Below are 22,923 nucleotides of genomic sequence, written 5' to 3' on the forward strand. Positions count from 1 at the left end.
AGGGAAAAATCCTCCCTGACAGTAAGTGAAGTGTCATTTTTATTGACATTGTTATGCTGACAAACATGTTAAGATTTGTTTTTTAAGAGTTGGGAAAATCCAGGCCCCGGAATCCGTCGGGAGCGCGTACGTGGCTTTGCATAAACGCCGCGCAATTAGCATTCAAGGGCGAAAGCCGATTTCTCGCTGACAAGTCATGGCTCAATCATTTTAAAAGCAGCGGGGCCTTTGTGTTTGTGCCGCTGCGAGTTTGGCAGGTTAGTCCATTAAGCAGAGTTCAGCAATGTATGAACAGAGCATAATACAATACAAACATAATAAAAACCAAGCCGTGGCGCGGCAAAGGAGAAGGAATCGCATCAAGGTTACTTTAGTTCCACATTTTCAAATCGGTTCTGGCTCCTTTCAGAATTTCATTTGAAGTTTCAGTTCAGTTCTGGTTTCCCTCGTGTGATTTCATTTTTTAATTTTGAGACATTAATTTTAGTTTTGGGAGGGGAAACTGAAATTTGGAGGGTTCAGTGGCACCCACAACTTTTTTTTTTTTTTAAAGGAGGATTATTTCCCATAATCTTGTACACATGCTTAATTCAACAAGCTGCTTCACTCTACTTCGTTTTACTGAAGCATGGTGTTGCTTTCTGCCCGCCAAACCCTCTTTCAGCTTTAAGCTCTGGTATTGATGATTATGATTTTATCTCCCTCTCTCTCTCTTAACGCACCTCGACTGATGTGAACAGATGTGTTTAATAAATCCTTCATGTTCACGTACATAAAAAACACAAGCATTATTTTGTACGTTACTGCTCCGGGAATCACACATTTAGATTCTGATCTGATTCCAAGTGAAACCAGGTTGTTGCAGAAACTGATGGGGTTTTTTTGTCAGTTATTTCGAACTTTGAACTATTAAGTTAATTCAGAAGTAGGGCTGACTTTAGAGGCTGCTTTTTTATTTTTAACAATAAATGGTAATCTTAAAGGACCCTGTCACAAAAGTTGCCTCGCTCTCTGTATGCAGCCCGTGTGAATACTTCTTTCTGAGGGCAGCCTTCGGTATCAAAAATGTATTTGACCCGTCCTTCCTCCTTCCTTTTTGCTTGATGCTTTTGCATGATTCTTTTTTTTCTCTCTCTCTTTCTCGCCTGATTTACTCTGACATGTCTTAATAACTGAGCACAAAAGCTAATTCAGGACCTTGAAAACATCAAGTCTGTCATAATAAAAAAATAAAAATAATTAAGTCAAAAAATTGACTTGTTAACTCAAGGTCCGCTCGCTGGGAGTTTTTTTTTTCTATTGTTAAAGCTCGGTAACATTTTGTTAAAGTTAAAAGTTTTAACAAAATTTTGATGTTGCAACGGAATCAAAGAACATTCCTTACAAAGGCGACTAACATTAACATTCGGGAGAGACACTGAGGCTACATACATCCACTCTCGGTTTTCTTTTTTAAACTGGAACGATTTCCGTCCTGACAAGCATTTGAGACCGCATCAGTATCAATCCCCATCCATACTAACACACCTGACGTACACAGAGTATGTGTGTACCGGTGCAAACAGGTAGTACATTGTCTTCTCTGCAGTTGGTTGCTTAGTTACAGAAAATACAGCCAACAGGGGACAACAGTGGTGAAAAAGTAAAAGCAGGGATTTTTCTTTTGGGAGGTGGTCAAGTGACGATGATGACAACCAATGAGGAAGCTAATGCGCGTGACTGCGTCGTAAATGTCTTAATTTTGGCCCGTACCATACTTCAACGCAGCACCGCAGTTTTCAAACAAAACAAGCCAAGCACTTTTACCAAACTTCTTAAAAGTTTTAGGCATTTTGAAACTCGGAAGTCAAGTGTTGGGCGGCGGGCGTGAACGTAGCTGGATGGAGACGTAGTAATGTGGATGTCACCCCTGGAGGCTGACGGCTGTGTGTGAACGATGTGTGATAGAAAAACGCTGTTTGCAGAAGATGTGTGTGTGTGTGTGTGACTTGTACTGAAAACACTGAGTTACTACTGAATGTCTGCCATGTCAATGAATTATCGTCTTTTCCTAAAATCGTGAAAATACTTTCAAGTCATTACAACACATTTAATCTAGTTTGATGTAAATTTGATTTGACCCGATTTTCATTCTCGTTTTGATTTAATCAGCTCTGACGTGACGTGACACGATCCCACACGACGTGACGCGGTGATGTGACATTACACCACCGTGAGGGTCTTCGCCAAAAATAAAGATTCTGTGTCATCATCCCGATTGACAGCGTCTCACGTCCTCCTGTCGATTGTCCATCATTCGTCCTCCGTCCAGAAAGAGACGTACGAGCCTCTCTGCCCATCCATCTCCCCCTCCTCCGCTGTTTGTCTTGCCGAGTGTCAGTGTCACATGTTTGGGCGTTAAACTGCTAAGGCATCAGTGGATGAGGTCAGCGTCGACACCGTGCCTCTATTAAATCAGTGGCCTCTGAGAGTGTGAGAACAAGCCTTTGCTGTCACACGACGGGTGCAAAACAGAGGCTGAGGTTGACGGACGCTTTATCCTTGATGTGGAAAGACGACGCCATCGGACGGTTGGGGCGGCGAAGCCTCGCCGAGGCTCCCCTCCCCTCCACACCTGGCGTCGCAACAGAGCCGACAGCAGCCATATGCCGCGCCGCTCCCATCACAGAAATGGAAATAAGCAACCCAGCCTCACTATGATCCCCCCCACCCCTCATATGTTTTTCTTCTTGAGAAGCGCAGATGGCTAAAGTGACAGTAGTCTGGTATCCGGCGGATAAATTGCTCTCGGAAACAGTAAACACAGTCAGCGGAACATTATGATTTAAAACTGGGATAACGACGCGGGAAATTAGTGTTGTATTAAAATATATGCAAAGAGTCCATTTAACAAAGTGAGCAATGAGAAATCACAAAGCCATCTGCCCCCGAGTGGTTAGCTTGGCGCTAAGTTCCCGTCTAAATAAGTCTCGCTTTAAACGCCGCGCCGCGCCCCTCTCCGCACAATAATCACGCCTCTAGTGCGACGGAGAGTGTTGCAGTGCATTAAGATAAAAGCGCTAAAACAGTGTTTGTGCTGCATCCCAAATGGAGGCTGCTAAGTGAAGTAGCATGCTGTTACAGGAGTTGAGGGATGATGCTAGTACGAGTGGCTCTCTGAGTGGGAACACTTCACACTGCAGGGGTTTGCACTGATGCCACAGCATAAATTTGTCATATATCTCTTTCTCTGATTTTTTTTTTTCTCTATATGTATGCTGAGATCATTTATCACGTTTGCTCAAAAAAAACCTTTTTTTTTTTTTTTTCCTGGGGCACATAACCTATTCATAACACGGTTTCACGATTTGTGCTGATCTTATTATTATTATTATTATTATTATTGTTATTATTTTTCAGACAAATGACTTTGGAGACTGTGAATCAAAGATGTTTTTGGAGGACGGACGGCACAAAGGAGAAGGATAACTGGTGGTGAAGGAATTCACAGTCGGAATATGTCGATGCGCTTTCTATACAAAAAAAAAAACTGTATCAAAATATAAAAGCCGAATCAGAGAACTTAAAGGGGGTTGGAGCAGAAACTACTGTTCCCATAATCCAGTAAGTCACACCCTCAGCTGGAGAGAATGCTGAGAAAGACGATCGGCTTTACACTCTAATTCACCTTCCATAGTCTCTCCTTTTCTTACGGAGAAGCTTAAAAATGGATTAAGCTCATGGGCCCTGAGATGAAAAATAAGAGCAAGGTGCATTTCACCATATAGCCATCAATCTGTGCTTCATGTCAAACGACGAGGCTAATCACCTTGAGAGAACACAGAGAGATAAACAGCACTCAGAGGCAGAGGAACGATGAAAGCAAGAGACGGGGTCCTGGTTTTCACGCCTGTTGCAGATTGAAACCAAAGACCTTCCCATGGTCTAAACATTGAACCCTGCGGTGAATACGTCACCCAGGCGGAGGTCCTTAATGCACCGCGGAGCCGCTCGGTCGGAGGGGGGTCTTAAAAGCTCCAGGCGGGCCCCCTGACCGCCCTCCGACGACTCTGAAAACACTCTTATAAAACTGTGGGAGATGAGGAAAATAAATTTGTTGTGATGTTTACGAGTCGGCACGACTGAGGCCACCGGAGCATTGCGTAACGTCGTTCTACAGCGGGGGGGTGGGACGGGGACCTTGGCCCTTAGTCTTCCACACAAATGCATACATGCACCGGGGCCCCGATAATGAGAATCCACCCTCGCCAAATCTTTCAATTCAAGGACTTGCTTAGATTGACTGTAATGCCTAAGTAATCAGCCTGTTCTGACCCACCTTGTCCTCGGCCAGGATTTATAGCACCCAATTACTGATCTCGATTACCCAGCATGCCAAGGGGATGGAAATCAGACGAGCGGACAGACGGCCAGCACTCTGTCTGCCAGTCTGGGTGACGAGGTGATGAGAGGGTGGCCTCCACTTCCCCCTCTGCTTTGCGCCCATCTTTCATATCACATTACATGGCCGGAGACTGGCAGAGGGATTTTAATGTTCACTCAGGTGTTGAGAAAAGACTTTTGCATGTCGACTGATATATTCTTTTTAGTGCCTCAATGCTTCACCACTGCGTAAAGTCCTTTAATATATATATATATATATATAAAACTTATAAAGATATTAACGGTGCAATGTGTAGGAATTAACCTTACCTTTAAAGCACAGTCCGTATCGACAAGCAAAAATATTTCCACAAAGATTTTTTTTTTGCAGCCATTTAAGTGTCCTCAGTCTTTTACATAATATCTGATTTAATTCAGAACCACTTTTTCAAGCCAAAGTCAAAGATGCTCGATGACGGACTTTCTGTCTCAGGCAGAACAGGGACGTCGAGCGTGGAGCCAAACACACTTCTCTGATGTACCATTTTTAAAATGACCAAAACAGCATCTCTTGACTAAAACACCCCAACATAATTTTTCAACCATTCCTAAACGAATCTGTTTAATCATACCAGAAGTTCTCAGGGCAAAAAAATATTTATGAAAGTTGCGTTGAGTTGTTGTCACACCTCATATAGATAAATGGGAGGAATTGTGAAGAAAAGGGAAGAAAACTAATATTCATCTTTGAAAAATATTGACATAACTTTTTGCATCTCTGTGATGAAGCTGTTAATTCATAATTATCATGATTTTTTGAATAATACCATCTCAAGGCAATTCAAGGAGCCAGGGCCATGTCACATTGTTGAGTCTCCCATTTCATTGCATTCACCACAGTGCAGAGCAGGTACGTTACAGTTACGAAGAAGTCATAGCTATGCGACAGGTTTTTTAAAAAAGAGAGGAGTGCAATAATTTGGCAAGGGCAACCGCCAATTACGCTTCCGCACAGTTCCGGTTAATTGCTAAATTGCATCTGGCTCGAGCTCCAGGTGACAAACGAAAGACAGCGCGGAAGTTTCACAGTCCGGTTGTTGTTTTCACCAAAAACTTCCCATAAAGTACCACAGTTGAATGAGAGGTACTGTAGGTTCAAGGCTGCTAGAATCTTACATCACCTTGATGTTACATAACCTTGGTGTGAACTCAACGACATCTCATATCCTCAACACTGAGTCTATTACAGAAAAGTCTCTTTCTTCCTAACAAGCTTTTATACTGTACGTACAATGAAATCTCTGTTGTCGTCCATGTGGCCCGTTATTCAACCTTTTTTTTGTCGCGTCAAAGTCAATAGTAAACAGTAGTTTTTTGACGAGTCAACGCTTAAACATGGTCAGTATATACAGCATGTGCTCCCCAGGTGAGGACAGATTTGACCTGCGGGTCATTAAAAGACATTCAAATGCTGAGATGATGATGACAGTTTGGACGGCAGCAGCAGAGGTGCTGTGACAGGGAGTGATACCGGTGCAGAAGTCACCGTCATGGCTGCCACCGTCAAACCCCCCCTCCCGTGCACCCAAACAAACAGCATTAGCGACAGTAACGCAGAATGCCAAGCTGAGTCTGAACACTCATATTCAAACACATTTTTTACATTACACACCCGAACACACACACTCTATCAAATCAAGACTCCAGTGTACCAATACTCTCCTCTCTCTGCTGTCGACTCATAAACGCAACAAACACAGAAATCACTTCTTCCCCTTCCACCGACTGCATTCGAGATGCCGGTTCAAATAAAGAGTGCCGCCATGTACGCAAGCGCGGATTATTTCTTCTTCGGAAAGTCGCAACAATGACGACTGTTTCATGGCGAAGTCCGGATTAGTTTGAGCAACCGGGACGAAGGAGAAACCACAGCTCCTCTTTCACAGCCTCTTTCTGAAACACTTGGTTTTAGCTCCTGTCTCTTTAAGGGCCTCTCCCCCCCATAATGAAGCCCAGTCTGCTCCAACTCTGTTGTGATTGGTCAACCGCGTCCAGCGCGCGTAGGAAGCGTCGGCCTCGCTTCACCTGGCTTTGTTTTGAGGGAGCTGAGGCTACAGCGGCGAAAAGTGCTTCCCTTAGACTGTGACATCACAATGTCACGATGTACCGCGGACTTTGTGCCTTTTAACTCGAACTCACAAAAAACTATAACACACTAGAGGAAAGGGGAAAAAAACACAAAAAAGCAGAATATGTCTCCTTTAAATTCCCTGATTAAATGTTTGAAGCTGAAAAGCAGAAAGAAAAAGGCGCCACACTCAAAACTGAACTGGTCCAAAGACCAGAAGGTCATCCCCTCCAGCAGTCCGTGACCCCACACACACACCACTTCACATCTGCCGGCCCTCTCGATGGTTTTCCCCCTGATTCAATTAGACGATACAAAAACGATGGGGCCAGTAAAATGTATGAGCATCAGCCCACGACGTCGGACGAGCCATCGTGCGTCTAGCGCCGTGGACAAACTGCTCGTTCATCCTGCGGAGCTAAGCGACAAATTTAATCCAAACTCAATCACAGACCAACAGATGATGTTGTATAAAACCTCGCCCCTGACAATCAGACCCAACTGTAGTTTTGTTCCACTTCATTATTTAGCCTGTTCATGTTCATGTTGTCAATTTTGCGTATGGGATGAGGAGGGAGGTGGCGGGGGGGGGGTGATGCATCCGTCGCGTCAACGTAGTTTTCCAGTAAACAAGTTTTACCGCAGCAGCGATTTTCAAGGAGCAGTTAACATTTATTTTTTTAAATAAAAATGCTAATTTTAAGTCTGATAAGTCAAATTATCAGCTGTACGGCCGCGTCAATCTCATGTGGCAATTTTTCCATTACCATTTTCTTCCGGCCTCTTCTTAATCCCACCTTCCAGGTCTGAAAAGCGCAGACCTATCTGCAATGCAAAAAGCATACACCACTCTATATCCATAAGGTGCTGCACACAAAGCAAAGCTAGGGAACATATTGGGTTGTATGTAAATAACCAAGATTGTAGTATGAACACCACATACAAAATTCTGTCACCTCCTGCGGAGAAAATCCCAGTTGTTAAAAAAGAACACACTGGCAAAGAGAACTCTTAATGATGTGAATGGCTCGATACCCCCAGAGGTAAGAGTCGGTGTTTTGATCATCTATTATCAGCCAGACCATGAAGGGAAAAGGTTAATGCCGTTAATTGCCGGCGTTAGATGTTCTTACAGTTAAGAACAAACCTGCTCCTTTAACAAGCCTTTTTCCCGCTACATGGGAAAGTGTCTTGTGTTTGTGCAGCGGAAGAAATATTATGAATAATCGGGGGAGTTGACGCGCTGAATTCCTCCGGCATTAATCGAGCCCTCGGAAATATCTGATATTAGCTCCGCATGAATCATTGTTAAATCCCATGAATTCATTACTGGTTCCGCGTGCAACTAAAAATAGAGTCCTGATAAATCAATGGGGACACTCGAGAGTGAAGACGGGGGGGGTTGGTGCTGCTGCTCGCCTCTGAAGCTTCTCTCTTCTCTCTGCTCGGCGCTATGCCCTTGCCTCTCATCAATAATTATTCTCCATAATTCACTCATAGATTTCTGTGTTACAACCAATGGAGGGAGGAGGGTACAGCAGACCTTGAAAGGAGTGCACGCTTCAAATTTTTTGAATTGGTCAAGGTATCCTCGACTTGAATGTTCCCGTAATGACGGTGACCTATTCCTTGTTTACACCGACAGTGACAGGGTGTCTTTTGGCCACTTTTCCCTCTACGCTGAAAGGAAAAGCCTGAATCCATTTCAAACGGCGTGGCGACCCTCGGCGCCGATTGCATTGGTCACAGCTCAGAAAGCGTGCTGCCCCGCCGCCGACACCTGCCCTCTTCCACCGAAAGCCTTCACAGACCATCGTCGCTGCACGGCCTCACTCGTGCACCCGGCCGGCGCAAGGGCAGACAGGTTGGTCTGCACACAATCACAGACGGACGGCCGCATCCCCTTCCAATTGCATTTCCGCTCACGGGCAGGGAGGGAGGAGGGAGGAGGGGGTGGAGATCCCATGGTGCATATTACTGTGGCTGAGACAAATTTAGCCGAAATGGAAGTGGAGATGAAAAAAGGCTCACCACCGCTTCTTCCACTAATCTGGGCCGAACGGCACATAGCGCCAGCTTACAACAACAACATCGCCAAAAAATGTTTTTTCTACATGACAGAGCCGCTCCCTGCCTGTCTCCGACAGAAGACAGTGAATTAATTAAGATAATAAATTGCACGTGTCATATTTGTCATCTTCTCAATCTTAAGTTAATGAGGCGGAAACAACGTGCGAAGGGATGCGTTGGGCGAGTTAAAGTTTTTTTTCTCTAAGCCAAAGACGATGCACCTTTAAAAAAGTTTTAAAAAAAATTAAAAAGAGACGCTCTCCACATTTGAAAAAAACTGAGGGATACTCGAGGCTGACTGATATTTAATATATGTCATGTATACATTCATGCTTCCCCGGTCCTGTGCGGATTCACACGCAGAGCGGCATGAATGCAGATGAGGCTCTCGTATCTGACGGCAAAGCGTCCTGATTGGAATTTTGTCATGCAACAATTTAATAAATTACAAATGAATTAGATCTTCCGTGCCCTGACCTCCATTAAAAACACTTCATTGTTGATGAGCCACGATAGCGAATGCTATTGATCGGTTGAAGCGTCGGTTTGGTCAAATCCTGCCCTTTTTTTCCACCAAGAAGAGGTCGTCCAAAGCAATTCGGGCATATTGAGAGATTGATCCGGGCGACGGACGGATAAAAAGTCTGAGGTGTGACGCAGCCACTCCCTGCTGCTCCGTGGTGGTGGTGGTGTTGGGGAGGGGGGTCTCAAATCTAAATGCTAATGGTTTCCTTAAGAGCCTGGCTGCCCTTTAACCACTACAGTCAGACGTGAGGAATGGCTCCCGTCGTTCCGACAGCTTTGTCTTGTTTTAGCCCCTCCCCTTTTCTCCTCCAACACCAACACCACCATCAAGATCCTTCTCTGAATTCAAAATCAAACATGAGCAAAGAAATCGCTGTGCACAGAATCTTGCAACTCTGATTCAAACAGAGCAGCTTCCACTCTGTGTGTTAGCAACCAGTTTATTCTACCTCAACCTCAGTGGTCTATTTCCTTTTTCTGTCTTTCTAAAGACCTCATTGAAATTTTAAATGCTTCCTTTCCAAAGCCCCTCACACGCTGCACAAAAAGAGTCCTTGTTTATAATGAGAACAGTTGAATAAAAACAAATGTGAATTTTTGAAATAAATTAAGGGTCTGAACTGAAAAACGTCTGGTGAAAAATTTGTAATTTGACCACAGTTGTTGCCCTTCTCTCGTCAGTGCGAATTCATTACTGGGTTCAACAGTAAAAATATTAGAACTTTAAAGTGACAATAAAAAAAATGCCCCTAAACCTTCAAACCCTGTACAGATGTGTGGAGGTGAAATTGCTTTGCGACATAATGAATATGATTTAGAAATGAATCACCAAAGGTCTAGGGACAGTGTTTGAAAGTAAAAACAAAATTATGAATTGAAAAGCTTTTTTTTCCCAAGTTAATTACAAAAATGTTGAAGCGATTTGTGCACTGTAAAAAATAAAGCAACGTTTTATAGCGATTGAATATTTTTGCCGTCCCGTCCCCAGAAGATGTTTGTTTACTGAGGAAAACCGAAATGCTAAATCGTTTTATTCAGAGCTAACTCATCACAGGAGGACCAACCGTGTGGAAATATATATTTGGAGATAAAATGTCATTTAAAAAGAAATCATACTTAATGGGAAGGAACTACAGGAAAAATCCTTCAACCGGAAGGTTTAGGCTTCATCTAGAATTCATGTGCAGCTTCTTCTTTTTTTGCCATATATCACGTAATGCTGTTTTTGTCTCTGTGTCAGGTTTTTTCTGACTTAATGCATCTTTTAACACCTTTAATATTGTGTTGGACATAGATCATAGCAGACTAAACTTTTGTATCGCAGGTGGCTGACGTGAAAAGAGTTCTTAAGGCCCTCGGCAGAAACGTTTTAGATTAGGGTGTTTTATGTTTTCAGTTTCGGAGGTGACATCCTGTCCCTGGCATCGGGGGTAAGATGTACCTTGAGACAGTCTCCACTCTCGAGGAGATGATAACAACCCTGACATGACTTATAGTGACCTAGACGTGTTATCTGCTCGCGCCCATATGGCTGTAACACCTAGATGCATCTGTGGATGCGGCTCGAGCCTTGTGGCTGTTGGCTGCCTGCACGTGAGCCACACGGAGAAACCTGACCTGTGTTACAATAAACTAAATATATTCAAGTAAGAACAACTGAGACTCATCAAGTTAATCCTTGTGTTCACCGCAGCGAATACCAAGTAGAAGTTCAGCCATTTTTCAGCCTGCAACTTTTTTCTGCTTCATCAAACTTGGGTTGTGGGACATTGGTATTTAGGTATGTGTACTATGTTACTCTATCTCTAAGGACATAGGGCTTAATTATGGAGGGGGGTTCATAGAAATTAGGGAACACAGGTTTGAGGGAACATAGGGTTGAGGGAACATAGACACGCCCCTGTTCCTGTCTGTCACGAGGGGCCGTGAACATTTTTTTTGTTCCTTTTTTCAACCCTCCACCTTAACCAGCATTTGTACTCGTTGCAGTACCTCCTGGAGGTGCATCAAATACACACTGCGCTATTGAATCCTCTCGCCTGTTGTGCACCTTGAATTCACGACATTGTGTTCTTCACCATGGTAACAGAGATCAGAAGGCGAAGGTCACGCAAAGAGGTTGGTAGAGGTGTCGCGCGGCGAGGGCAGGGAGGGGGCGGAGAGAGAGAAGCGGGGCCTTTTTCTTCCACACACTGAGCACGCTCATCATCATCTCCTGTCCTCCAGCAGCTCCCCGCAAGGTTAGTGAGTGTCAATAAGCCTTCCGCAAAGGTTAAGGAGACCTATAAGAAAGATATTATGCAAACAGCGATCTCCCTGGATCCAGCCGAGCCACAAATAGAGTGGCGTAACCGTCTTTGTTCATTTTCCATCTGAGAGTAAATCAGAGAGGTGCAACGTCTTCCCGCACGACCGCCTTATGAATTCAGTATGAGCTATCTATACACTTTGACACGGAGTACTTTGTGAATACAGAAGCCAAGAGACGGCATATCAAAATTGCATAAAACTGACAGTTTCTTGCAAATTCATCTTCAAGGAAATTTAGATTTTCTTTTTTTTCTTCTTTTAGAGTTTTAAAAATGCAGGGAGCTGATGGATCCTTTATTATTAACCAGTGACTTATTAGTTCCTCTAGGTACTGACAGATCGGGATTCATCACTAACTTTAAAGACTTTCACTCGCTTAGCAACACATTCTCACACACTCTCACACTCTAGAGAGGCGTCGAGTGTTTCGTATGAACAGGAGAGAAGGGTGGATGAGGAAGTCTTCGCCGTCTGAGAGTTAATGTCTTGCAAATGTCAGCGGATTAATTAACACATTTTTAGGGACTGTAAGTCATATTCAGTGTGAAGATGGTGAACGTTATAAACAAGGCTCAAGGTAACCTCGACAGGATGTCCGGACAAACTCCGACCGGAGAAAACTCCATCCGCCGCCACTATACAAATCGTAATCTAGATTTGACGTTCCAAAAACATCCAGAGATGATTCACCTGCTGCACAGACTCAACCAACGACTACTGAGCTTCAAGTCAAGCTTTAAGGTTTTTGTTTGAAAACACAGGAGGAAAAAAAGAAGAAGAAAAGATATTAGAAAAGAAATAAACTGAATTTGTGCGAAGCATACATGTTTCCTTTAACAACTTGTTTTTGGATCATTCCAACACTCCAGACCTCCGGGTGGGGAACAGCTGATGTCCCTTTTAATACTTAAAAAGGAAGAAGAAGAAAAAAATATTTGTGATTGGAAAATAGAAGAGGAATAAGTAAAGTTGGTTGTGATGATCTTCAAATGCCGGCTGTACAAAGCAAAGCCGAGTAATTCTATAAAATCACCAACAAACCGAGTGGAATACAAAGATCCCTCGCAGTCTCTGCACAGATTACATGTGCGCTTTAGCTGCCGAGACACTGGAGGTAATCCAGGGAAACTCGGGTCTCCGTATATCTCTGTGATGGAAATAATGCGAAAGACAAAATTAGAGTGCAAAATTCGAGGAACATTTTTTTAAACCTCTGAGCGAGATCTGTGCGTTCTTGGCAGCAAAGGGGGGGAACACACCAGGATTCTCGCACATATGCCGCGCACATCCGCGAGGAAGCTCAGCAGAATGCCAGCACCAAAGTGTTCATCACTCTCCTCCCACTCCTTTTCATAACACAGAACAGAAGACGAAGACGAAGAAGAAGAGGGAGAGAAAAAAAAACAACCTCCCCACAGCATCGGAGTGAGCCCAGCCAATCAGGTGGTGAGGATCAAAAAGCAGACGTTCAAGGAGAACGAAATGCCCCCCATTGATTGGCCACACCGCTTTGGTCTTTCCCTGCACAGTCCTCCGATCGATACCCGGAGAGATAAGCAGCCGTCAGCGACTGACATCGGTGATGTATAGCCGCCGCCGCTGCCGCCGCGGCTGCACGCCGACTGATGACCTCTCGCCGTCTTGGTGGAGGCTCACCGGAGCAGCTCGGGCTCGCAGCGCCAAGGGCAGAGCCGGACCAACCAGCAAGCGTTTCCACCACAAGCTCCCACCCATCAAAATGACACCAGCTGGTACAACAAAGCCCCCCCTCCCTTTATTCATGTTCCTCAGCCCCTGTCTCATCTGACCCTCCTCCTTGGATTAGGTGACGTCCCACCTGTGCACCGGCTAATTAATCCGGGGGTTAAATCAGTGGAGGGGAAGAGAGTGAAACGAGGATAAATTACCTGAAAAAGGAGCCATTGTTATTGCTCGGTTTGTTTCTCAAAAGACAATAATGAAATAAATAAATGGGGGTTGAGAGAAAATGAAATGATGGCGTGGCGATGTTTTGTGAAATTGTGCTGTCAAACGTTTCTCCTTTCTAATTTCCTGGAGCGCAGATGATGGAGCATGTGCGCCGACAACTGAATCAGATAAAACAAACGGGGGTGGGGAAAAAAGACTTCTCCCTCTTTTTTTTTTTTTCCACCACCGCTCCGGCATTTATGAACGACATTCATAAGTATGATAATAATAAAACAATTAGTCTGCGGCAAATGACGATTGACAGATACCATGACCCCTGCGTGGTACTGTACATATTTTTTTACTGTGGTCATCTGTTATTAAAGTGTCACGGCTTGACAGGCCCCAACACACAAACACAAAAACATTGTGACTGAAGCGCAAAAGAAATAAAAGACTAGATTTGCCGCGAGCGATACTATCGGAAAAACTGTGCTTTCATGCGCTGTACGGAAGTTGGTGAAGATATTAAAATCAACACTTGAATTTCTCGTGATGCATTGACTCGTGATGCTCCTCTGTGCACAAAAGGTGGGTGTGTGTGTGTGTGTGTGTGTGTGTGTGTGTGTCTGCGCATGTAATGGGACGGTCCCAGCACAACTGTCACTTCGCCCCCCTCTGTTACAGGTGCTGCACACAGGGGAGCTGGCAGTTCTGACGGACGCCTCCTCCGAGGGATTTCATGAGAAATGACAACTCCGGCTAAATAAAGCCGAAGTGGCCGGGGGAAGGGGAAGTTCCACACTCCGAGTCGCAGAGGGCTGACGCTAGCTGAAATATATTTGTCCTCCGCCGCCGTCGCCTGGCAGTTTAGTTGGAAATGTGCTATTCATACGAGGGGGAGATAGGGGGAGAGCGGGCCCCGCCCTTAATCGACTCCCTCCGTTTGGGGTAATGGTCTACGAGGTTCTTTTTCTGCTATAGCGAAAATCACATTTCTTACATGGCTGCCCCTTGATGAATTATTTCACATTTCACTTACTTACCTTTTTAAAAGTTAATCTACATCAATAACGTTAAGGAAAATTTCACAGTTACAAATGAACAGTTCCCCTTATTCAAACTCGCAAGGTGTGGAGCTGCTTAGAAAAAAAAAAGTCCATTTCAAACTTCATCATTCTCAGCGTCCGACCGCATATCTGAGTGCACACGGCGGCCGCGGCGTTCTCCGACTTTTCTTACTCATTTAAATATGGACCCAATCTTTAATTGAGCAGAAAGCGCCGTGGAGAACAGTGCTGAACTAATACTGTGGCTGAAATATCATTACGCCGATGGAAGCCGGGGCTCTCTGACTTTTATTGGCAGCTCGCGAGCTAAATGTGTGGTTCAATTCGGAGGCAGCCATCGCTGCGGCGGCGACGTAATCGACTTCGGGACAAAATGGTGTGGAAAATGGCGCGTGTAGTGTAGGGCCCTTTTGCCTGGAGCCAGCCCCGGTCGCGGGCAGAAATCTATCAGTCAGGTGCACACCAACATTGGCATTTTCACAAATGTGATTTAGTCGACGGTATTGGAGGGAGGGAGAGAGAGAGCCGCTGTGCTGGACCAGTGCTTCTGCTGAAGGAAAACTACTATTTCAGGCAATGCAATCTGCTGCTCCTGCTGCTCGGTTCAGTTTGAACTCCATCACGTTCACATAAGAACATGAAACGTTTTTTTGGGGGGGAGGGTTTTAACATATGAAACCTAAGCAGCGTATCAGTGCAAATTTAGGTCAAAGAATCCCCCGAAAAAAAGCTTGTGAATGTTCAAAAATCTCTCCGTCATTTTCTGCCTCTGCCTAGAAATCATTCCTTTGTTTATGGAGACGAACACGAGATTCGCTGTGTGCAGAGTATTTTTGGCTCCGTGCTGCCAAAGTTTGGACACAAACCATTTATAATTCTCTCACAAGGAGGGAAAGCAGCTTGCTTCTTTTTTCTTTTTTATCCCTCTCTCTCTCTCTCTTCCAAACACACTCCCCGGGAAACAGACCGGTCCACGCCGTCACGTGGACGGCCTCGCCGAATCCCCTATTGTATTTCTAAGCTTAGGCAAGCAGCGCGGTCAAAAAGGGGGCCCTCCACCAGAGAAACCAAACATTATTAATCATCCACAATGAGTCGTACTTAAAAACACTGATTAAAGAAAGACCCCTTTATTTTTTTTTCCTGGCTTTTGGAGTGTCTCAACTCTTACATGAGCATCTGAAGCTCACGTTCACGGTGCGACGCTCTCCCTCCCGGCGGCGGCAGCAGAGCCTGGAGGAGCGGCAGTCACACACACACACACACACACACAGACACACAAACACACGCACACACACGCACACGCGTGCACTTGTGCAGAGCCACGGATCCGATCGAGTGGAGCCTGGAGAGCCTCTATAGAGAGGCCAGTTTCCCTCATTAGACCATGTGTGCACCACCACCACCACCGCACCCTCCCAAAAAGAAAAAAAAAGAAGAAAAAAACTCACTCTAATCACTGTCACCAGACCTCGGCTGAAAAACAGATAATTAATGTTGGGCCCGGCATCAATCGGCTTCCATGCTAAACAGCTTTGTGTACATATGTGTGCACGTGTGTGTGTGGGTGTGTTTCCCTCCTCCCCCTCTTTGTGGATGCTCAAGCCATAGACAACAACAAAAAAAACGATTTCTTTCAGTCCTGGTATTATTATCATTATTATTATTACACCACAGAAGAACAACTGCCTGCAAACGTTTTTAATGTCTGCCTGCTCCGACTTCCCGGAGTCTCAGCCTCCTTTTGCCCCCACGACTGCCCTTTTATTTCCTCCTCCACCCATTTATTAAATGAAATGGACTTCTTAATCGTGTGCTTTGCAGAGCAGATTATTTATGTTCTTCTTTTTTTCCCCCTCCTTCCTAAAGGCAAGTTATTAATATCATAAATATTTGATGATACTTTGTGTGACCCTGCAGAGAATGACACAGAGAGGTAATGAAGGTTAACGCTGGGGGTACGGGCTGATTACGTGGCCGACGCACGCCGGCCCATAAACTTCCCTCATAAAAAAAAGAGAAAAGGACTAAATAAATAAAACTCTGTTCACGGTTTTAACCGTCAGAGTCGGGACGACAATCACAAGGTAATTTACGCAAACACTTTTTTTTTTTACTTCCCGATGATACCGCTTTGCAAATTGTTTCGGTTTATTTGCCCATGTGTTGAGATATCCACTGTAAAAACCACTGAGCTGGATTTCAAAAACTCCCGTCGTGGTTAGTGTGGACAGCTACGGTGACTATGAACGCTGACTTTGTCCATCACATCCTTGACATCGTTCTAGCTTCTCGGTTATTGAATATCGTCTTCGTCAGTAAATCACATGAAACCGTGGGTTTTGGACTGCGTGACAAAATGAGTCATTGTTAAATTGTAAGAAAATAAAAATAAATCTGTATCTTACCTGATAAACCAGAGAGTAAACCAGATCATCACCAGTTCATAAATGTAATTACCTGCCACGACAGCATGGCTGGTATTGTTTTCATCTTGTGAATGTGTGTGTACGTTTATAAGTATGTGTGTGTGTGTAGTGGGAACTACCACAGAGGTGTATATACAGTATGTCTGTGATAAATCCACACTAACATCTTTTACATTTTTTAAAAAACTGCGTTGTTTCTTTTTCAGACGATTAGTTTTTAGCTGCGTATCAGAAATGATCTGACGATACATATCGCATGATAATTCACGTACACTGCACATGTGCATGTCGGTAGAAACAGGAAGCAGGTCGTCTGCTCTGCAGTCGGTTGCCTTAGTTACAGGAAATACTACAAACGAGGAAGAGCGATGGTGAAAAGTCAGAGCAGGGGTATATTTTCACGGAAGAGACAACTATAGATGGAACTTTTGCCGCCAGGACGTTTTGGTGACGCTTCGCAATCAGCGCCAGGTTGTCGAGTCGTGACAGATGAGAACCAATCGGGAAGCAAACGTGTGCAAACGCAACCTCAGAGCAAACAAAAATTCCATTTGCTCACAAATTGTGTTGTGTTGCTGACAGACGTCAGAATTCAGACACATGAAACCAAAAAAACATCTGCATGAATAGATACAGTAACGCTACAGGTGAGTGAGAGAATGTGTTGTGAGCTGACCCTTAAAGAAAATGACGCCAGTGCAGGAGCCATTTAGCGAGAGATGAAACGCTCGTCTTTGTGGACGTGTGTGTGTGTGTGTGTGTATATATATATATATATATATATCGTCCAGAAACTTGTAATTGGAGTCATATGGTAATCCTGCTGTATTTTGTCAGCAGCACTTTGCCCTGCAATTACCATCATTCTCACAAAGGTTCTCTGACGAGAGGCTTTTCCCTTTTCCCAGGCTCACTCGACAAATCAATTCTGCTTTTTTTGGCTTCCCACCAATAGAAAGAAGAGAGAACAAAATATCTACAATATTTGCCACACACATGTCCTTCATCACTGAACCGGGGCTATTCATGAGTTTTCAATAGGCTTGCGTCGTCCATTGTCTAAGAACTGCCAGCAAAGAAAAAACATCCCCACAAAGCACCAATTACAGCGTCAACTTCACCGACACACTGGAACACAAGTAGCAACCGCGGTCGTGTCAAGACTGAGGGGAAAGCGTATATGATGGCTTCGCAATTGTAATCAGCAAATCGGAGAGAAATGGTAACGGAGTTGGCAAATTAGTAAATTCCCCGTCTCTCATTTATTCACGATGTGCAATTACTAGCATCCAATGCCCCCAAGTCAGGTGGAGGGTTTTTTTCTTCTTCTAGAAAATAAATGAAAAAAACACACAAAAAAACACACCTCGGAGACGCTGGAGATGTGCCATCTCTTCCGGCAGACGTGATTTAATCAGCAGAGTATCTGAATATTTAAAGCTCCCCGGCATACAACATTTATCAACTCTGTGCGGAAATATATATGTGTGTCTGTCTTTTATGCATTCAGACGTGGCGGAGTATACCCTCAACACAAAATGATCCCGAGCTGACATATATAATTTGACCTTGTCAGAAGCTGATATCGCCCCCCCCCCCCCCCCACCGCCATATTTCCTTGTGCACGCGGTGTAATTGAGCCTCTCGGGGAGAGCGGAGAGACCATCCGGCCTTCGCCTTTCGTACAGCGGATCTGTATTGATGATCGGGACTTGGTTACCAGCCGTCGGATCGATACACGCACAGATACACAAACAGATTGTAACGAGGGAATTGGCGTGACGGTAACTTACCTCACAAGCGGGTTTTAATAAACTGCCAGAGATCGCAGACTCATACATTAACAGCACCTCTGGGGTAAAAGATATATATGTAATTAAATACATTTCCTGGCATAAAAGACTGTCAATGTATATAGTTATTCTCTCGACAATGAGAAACACAAGGTGTAGAAGATTAGTTTGAAGTGACCAAGTCAGGGGCAGACGGGCTCTCTGCATTTAAATGACGTGACATTTTTTTTCATGTGCGCCACGGGCAAAACCAAAATGAAAGTTGCATTAATTGAGAAGAGTTTAAATTACTTTTTTTCTCTGCGTGCGTGTGTGTGTGTGTGTGTGTCATGTAGCAACAGAAATGGTGGCTTTGATGGTGGCTGTAGGTGATGAACGCTTTCTCATGTAGGACAATGAATCAGTTTCACCTCATCAGACTTTTCGAATAATCCTTGCATGGGAAAAAAAAAACGGGGGGGGGGGGGGGGGGCAACTACAGAGGAATGGACGTGTATGAGTGTGTGTGTGTGTGTGTGTGTGTGTGTCTGTGTGTGTGTTCAGTAAATGTGCCGAGGCCAGACACAGGAGGAAGAGGAGGAGGAGGAAGAGGAAGAGAGTCTGGAGCTTTTCATTCACTTCTGCTGACACACTGGCGACCGGCGGCTCGTCGAAGCCTCGAGAGCCTCTGATGTGTCACTTCACATTTCTGACAGTGGAACTCAAGACCTTCGATTTGACTCAGCAACATGGAAAACATCCCCCTTTTTAAAGAAGTAGCCCATGAACAACTAAAGAAAAAATCACTAGGATTAAAAAAAGGCCAATAAAAGAAAGTGAAGCACGAACAGAACTGAAACGAGGAGGAGGAAGATGAGTTGGGGCTGTGAAGCGCCGGCAGGTGCTGTGGCGTCTGTGATCCGTGTTGGATTACGTCGTAAAAATGCAAATTCTGTAGTTCTCCACTCCAGGAGTTTGTAGTCCAGCAGTAAATCTGAAGAGCCGCCGGCTGTTTAACATATATATCTTTTTTCATTTTTGCACATTTGCCCATCGGTTGGTTGCCGCACACGCACGACATCCAGGGCCCTCAACAAATGTGATGTAACCCTGGATAGCCAAAGAACAGCGGCAGTGTGATGCGGCGGTGGCGGCGGCGGCATTAGGGGCCAATGGGAGCTCTTTAAATGAGAGAGTGGCCATAAACACCACGTCTACCGGCAACGTTACCGGCGGCGCTGATGACAAGTGCCGAGCAGCCCTCCAGTGCCTTTAATACAGCGAGGAGCATTCTCCCGGGGGGGGGGACAGGGGGATGCAATCTGTGTCCTCTGCACAGATCCACTGTCTGCACTTCCCCGGCATGTGAGCCACTATCACATTATGCTCCTCGCTCTGGAAATGGGAGAAGGAAATAGGAAATCGCCTCAGCCGAGAGATGAAGCAGGAACATAATCAAAAAATAGTGTGGCGCACAAAACGCCACGGATCAGCCACGCCGCGCACAACACCTCCCCTCGCTGAGCGCTAAACAATAAGCAAGAGGGGATTGCTGGGGGATTCTCACGAGAAGAAAGTACGCCCCCCCCACCTCCCCTCTTTTTTTCTTTTTTCTTTTTTCACCCCGCGGGCAACTATTGGCTTAAAGCAGCTTATACGTTTAAGATGGGAGATAAGAGCAGGGGGACGCTTCCCCTCATGCGGTGATCCAGCATGCCTATATTGGCAATAAAAAAAAATAAAGGAGGAAACAACAAGCACCACGCAGACAAAAGAAGCTCACAACATGAGGCGGAGTGTGTGGAACATTATTCAGTTGACCTTGCATATCGCTGGGGTGATTTCTCATCTGAGCCAAACAAAAGAAACCGGCGTTGATTTTATGGCGAGAAGCGTTGAAAGTGAATCCATCCGAGTCGGGGGGAGAACGTCACAGATGCAGACACACACACACACAGACACAGACACAGACACACACACACACACACACACACACACACACACACACACACACACACACACACACACACACACACACACACACACACACACACACACACACACACACACACACACACACACACACACACACACACACACACACACACACACTTTAGCCGGGTTGTTTTTGTTTGCTTCCTTAGCGCGCGGCGATGAATACGGGACAAGAGACGTGAAGAAACACATGTTTTTAAAAAAGAAACACACAATCCTACTCGCCTAGAAGAAACCGACAAAGACACTCGAGCAGAGGACGGACGGCACGTCTGTGTGAGTCAAGTCGCTGTGTGTGTGTGTGTGCCGTTGAAGTCAATGTGCGGGACACGTGGGTGTGTGAGTGTGTGTGTGACAGACGAGGTGTGTGAGTGTGTGTGTGTGTGTGTGACAGCGTTAAGCCTGAGTGAGAGGTGAAAGGACCGCTGTACTCACAGTTGTGCTCTTGTTTTCCTGTGGTCTGTCGGCGTGTCAGAGTTTCATCCTCTCAGCGTCTCTCCATGGGCTGGGCTTCCTCTTCCTCTTCTGACCAAAAGGTGTGATGAGGAGGAGGAGGAGGAGTAGGAGGAAGAGGAGGAGGAGGATGCACGGATTGAACGCAAAGGAATGAAAACCGGAGCGAGAGAGAGAGAGAGGAGGAGGAGGAGGGAGTGTGAGTGAGAGAGAGAGAGAGCGCGCTGTGTGGATGGTGGGAGGGCGAGCGGTGGCCTGCGATTGGCCTGTCAGTCCGGGAGAGGGAGCGTCGGTCTCGGCGGTGTCAGGGGCGGCGGGCTGCCTGCACCCCAGCGGGTCTGCCGGTGTGTCGCGGATTCCTGCGACAACACGCGCTTCGCTGGCTGGCTGCCTCACGACTCACACACACTCTGCATCCACATCACACACACACACGGGGAGAGAGAGCGAGGGAGTGGACGAGATAGAGAGAGAGAGAGAGAGAGAGATTGAGGAAGGAGGAGGGAGGGATGATAGAGTGAGGCAGACAGATTCAGAGGGCCGATGACAGCTTCAAGCTGAAGCTTCTGCTTGGCTCCTCATCAATGACAGGTAGTGAGGAACAAGAGGCAGAGGCAGGCTCCCCCTCCCATTCCCTCCCATTCACTCACACACACACACACACACACACACACGTGTATATACACACACACACACGTGTACACACAAATCTCTCCCTCCACATCCACCCCCCTCCACCCCCATCTCAATTACCATAGCTGCTGCAAATGTATTGGGGCTTGTCAGCTCTCAAACAAGGCATGTGCAAGGAGAGGTGGGCTAACATCTAATTCAACCGAGCTATAATCAGGCAACACTGGGGGACTCATTTAGGGGTCGGACTGGTGATGGAAGGGTCACATGTGGACAGAGACACACCGTAACCAGGTGAGAGACGCAGCAGCGGGTGTAAGGTTCCGATTACAAAAAAACAAAAACAAATTCAAGATGATCCACAAGCAACAGGGGGAGACCCAGAGACCCAGTTACATTGAATTAATTGCGCTTCATTCGCAAGTTGCCATGACCCCCCCCCCCCGAAAAAAACCAAGATGCAGCTCTAACAGGAAGTGCGTTGAGGACATCAGGCCTGACGTTTCCACGGTCAACGCCCAGTTTGCAGCTGAATGCCGAGCTCTGGTATTTTGTTCTTCTTCCCTCGTTAGCCGTCGAACCCGGTCAACAACGCGGACCGACTCCGGCCGGCTCCACACACACACACACACACACGGTCCCATGGATCCTATCTCCGTCCTCTTCACTCCACCAAATTCAATTAAAAAAGAGAAATTGGCAATTAGATCACTGTTATGATCCTGTAACAATGATCTAATCTGTAATTCATTGGCTGGCTTTCCCCTGAGGGCGGCGGGGGGGCTGATGGAGTGGCTCGGAGACTCCTTGGCATTCACCTCGGCTCGGGCGCAGCACACGGGCGCAGGTGGAGCTGTCGGGACCCCCCGGTGCTACTGCAGGAACACAACCATCATATGCTTTTACGTTTTCATACATGAAGAGCTCGTTTCTTTTGCAGGTTGCACGTGTAATGTAACGTAATGTATGTGAAGCGGGGGGGGGGGGCGACGTGGGGAGAGAGGAGTTGCCGCTGCCGATGTGATAAAAAGGCAGAAACATACACAAACACCTGCTCGCCCTCGTGGGAGGAACATTTTTTACTCCCTAATTCAATTAAGTCAATTCCATTTGGTTAATGAAGGGGTGAGGAGGGAGGGTGGGGGTGGTTTGCCCTTTCAGCAGCTCCAGGCTAACAATCACATTGACACACACGTGGTGGTGGTGGTTAGAGGAGTGGTGGGGTCACGATCTCTAAACTGGAACCAGTGTCTTGTCACCTCCTTTAC

The 22,923-nt window shown here is 45.7% G+C and overlaps 1 protein-coding gene across 2 annotated transcripts in view; it reads right to left on the reverse strand.

Annotated features, from left to right (window-relative positions):
• LOC118289488 (RNA binding protein fox-1 homolog 3-like) overlaps positions 1-22,923 on the reverse strand; it is a 451,402-nt gene that overhangs the window by 334,945 nt on the left and 93,534 nt on the right. Inside the window, exon 1 of one of the 2 annotated variants that reach the window (XM_035616539.2) lies at positions 21,005-21,600. The exons of the other annotated variant lie outside the window; for it this stretch is intronic. The gene's annotated coding sequence lies outside the window, so the exon portion shown is untranslated. Of the gene's footprint in view, positions 1-21,004; positions 21,601-22,923 lie in introns of those variants that run through there. 2 annotated transcript variants of the gene reach the window in all.

The sequence above is a fragment of the Scophthalmus maximus genome, chromosome 17, assembly GCF_022379125.1.
Source record: "Scophthalmus maximus strain ysfricsl-2021 chromosome 17, ASM2237912v1, whole genome shotgun sequence".
Classification (NCBI taxonomy): Eukaryota; Metazoa; Chordata; class Actinopteri; order Pleuronectiformes; family Scophthalmidae; genus Scophthalmus; species Scophthalmus maximus.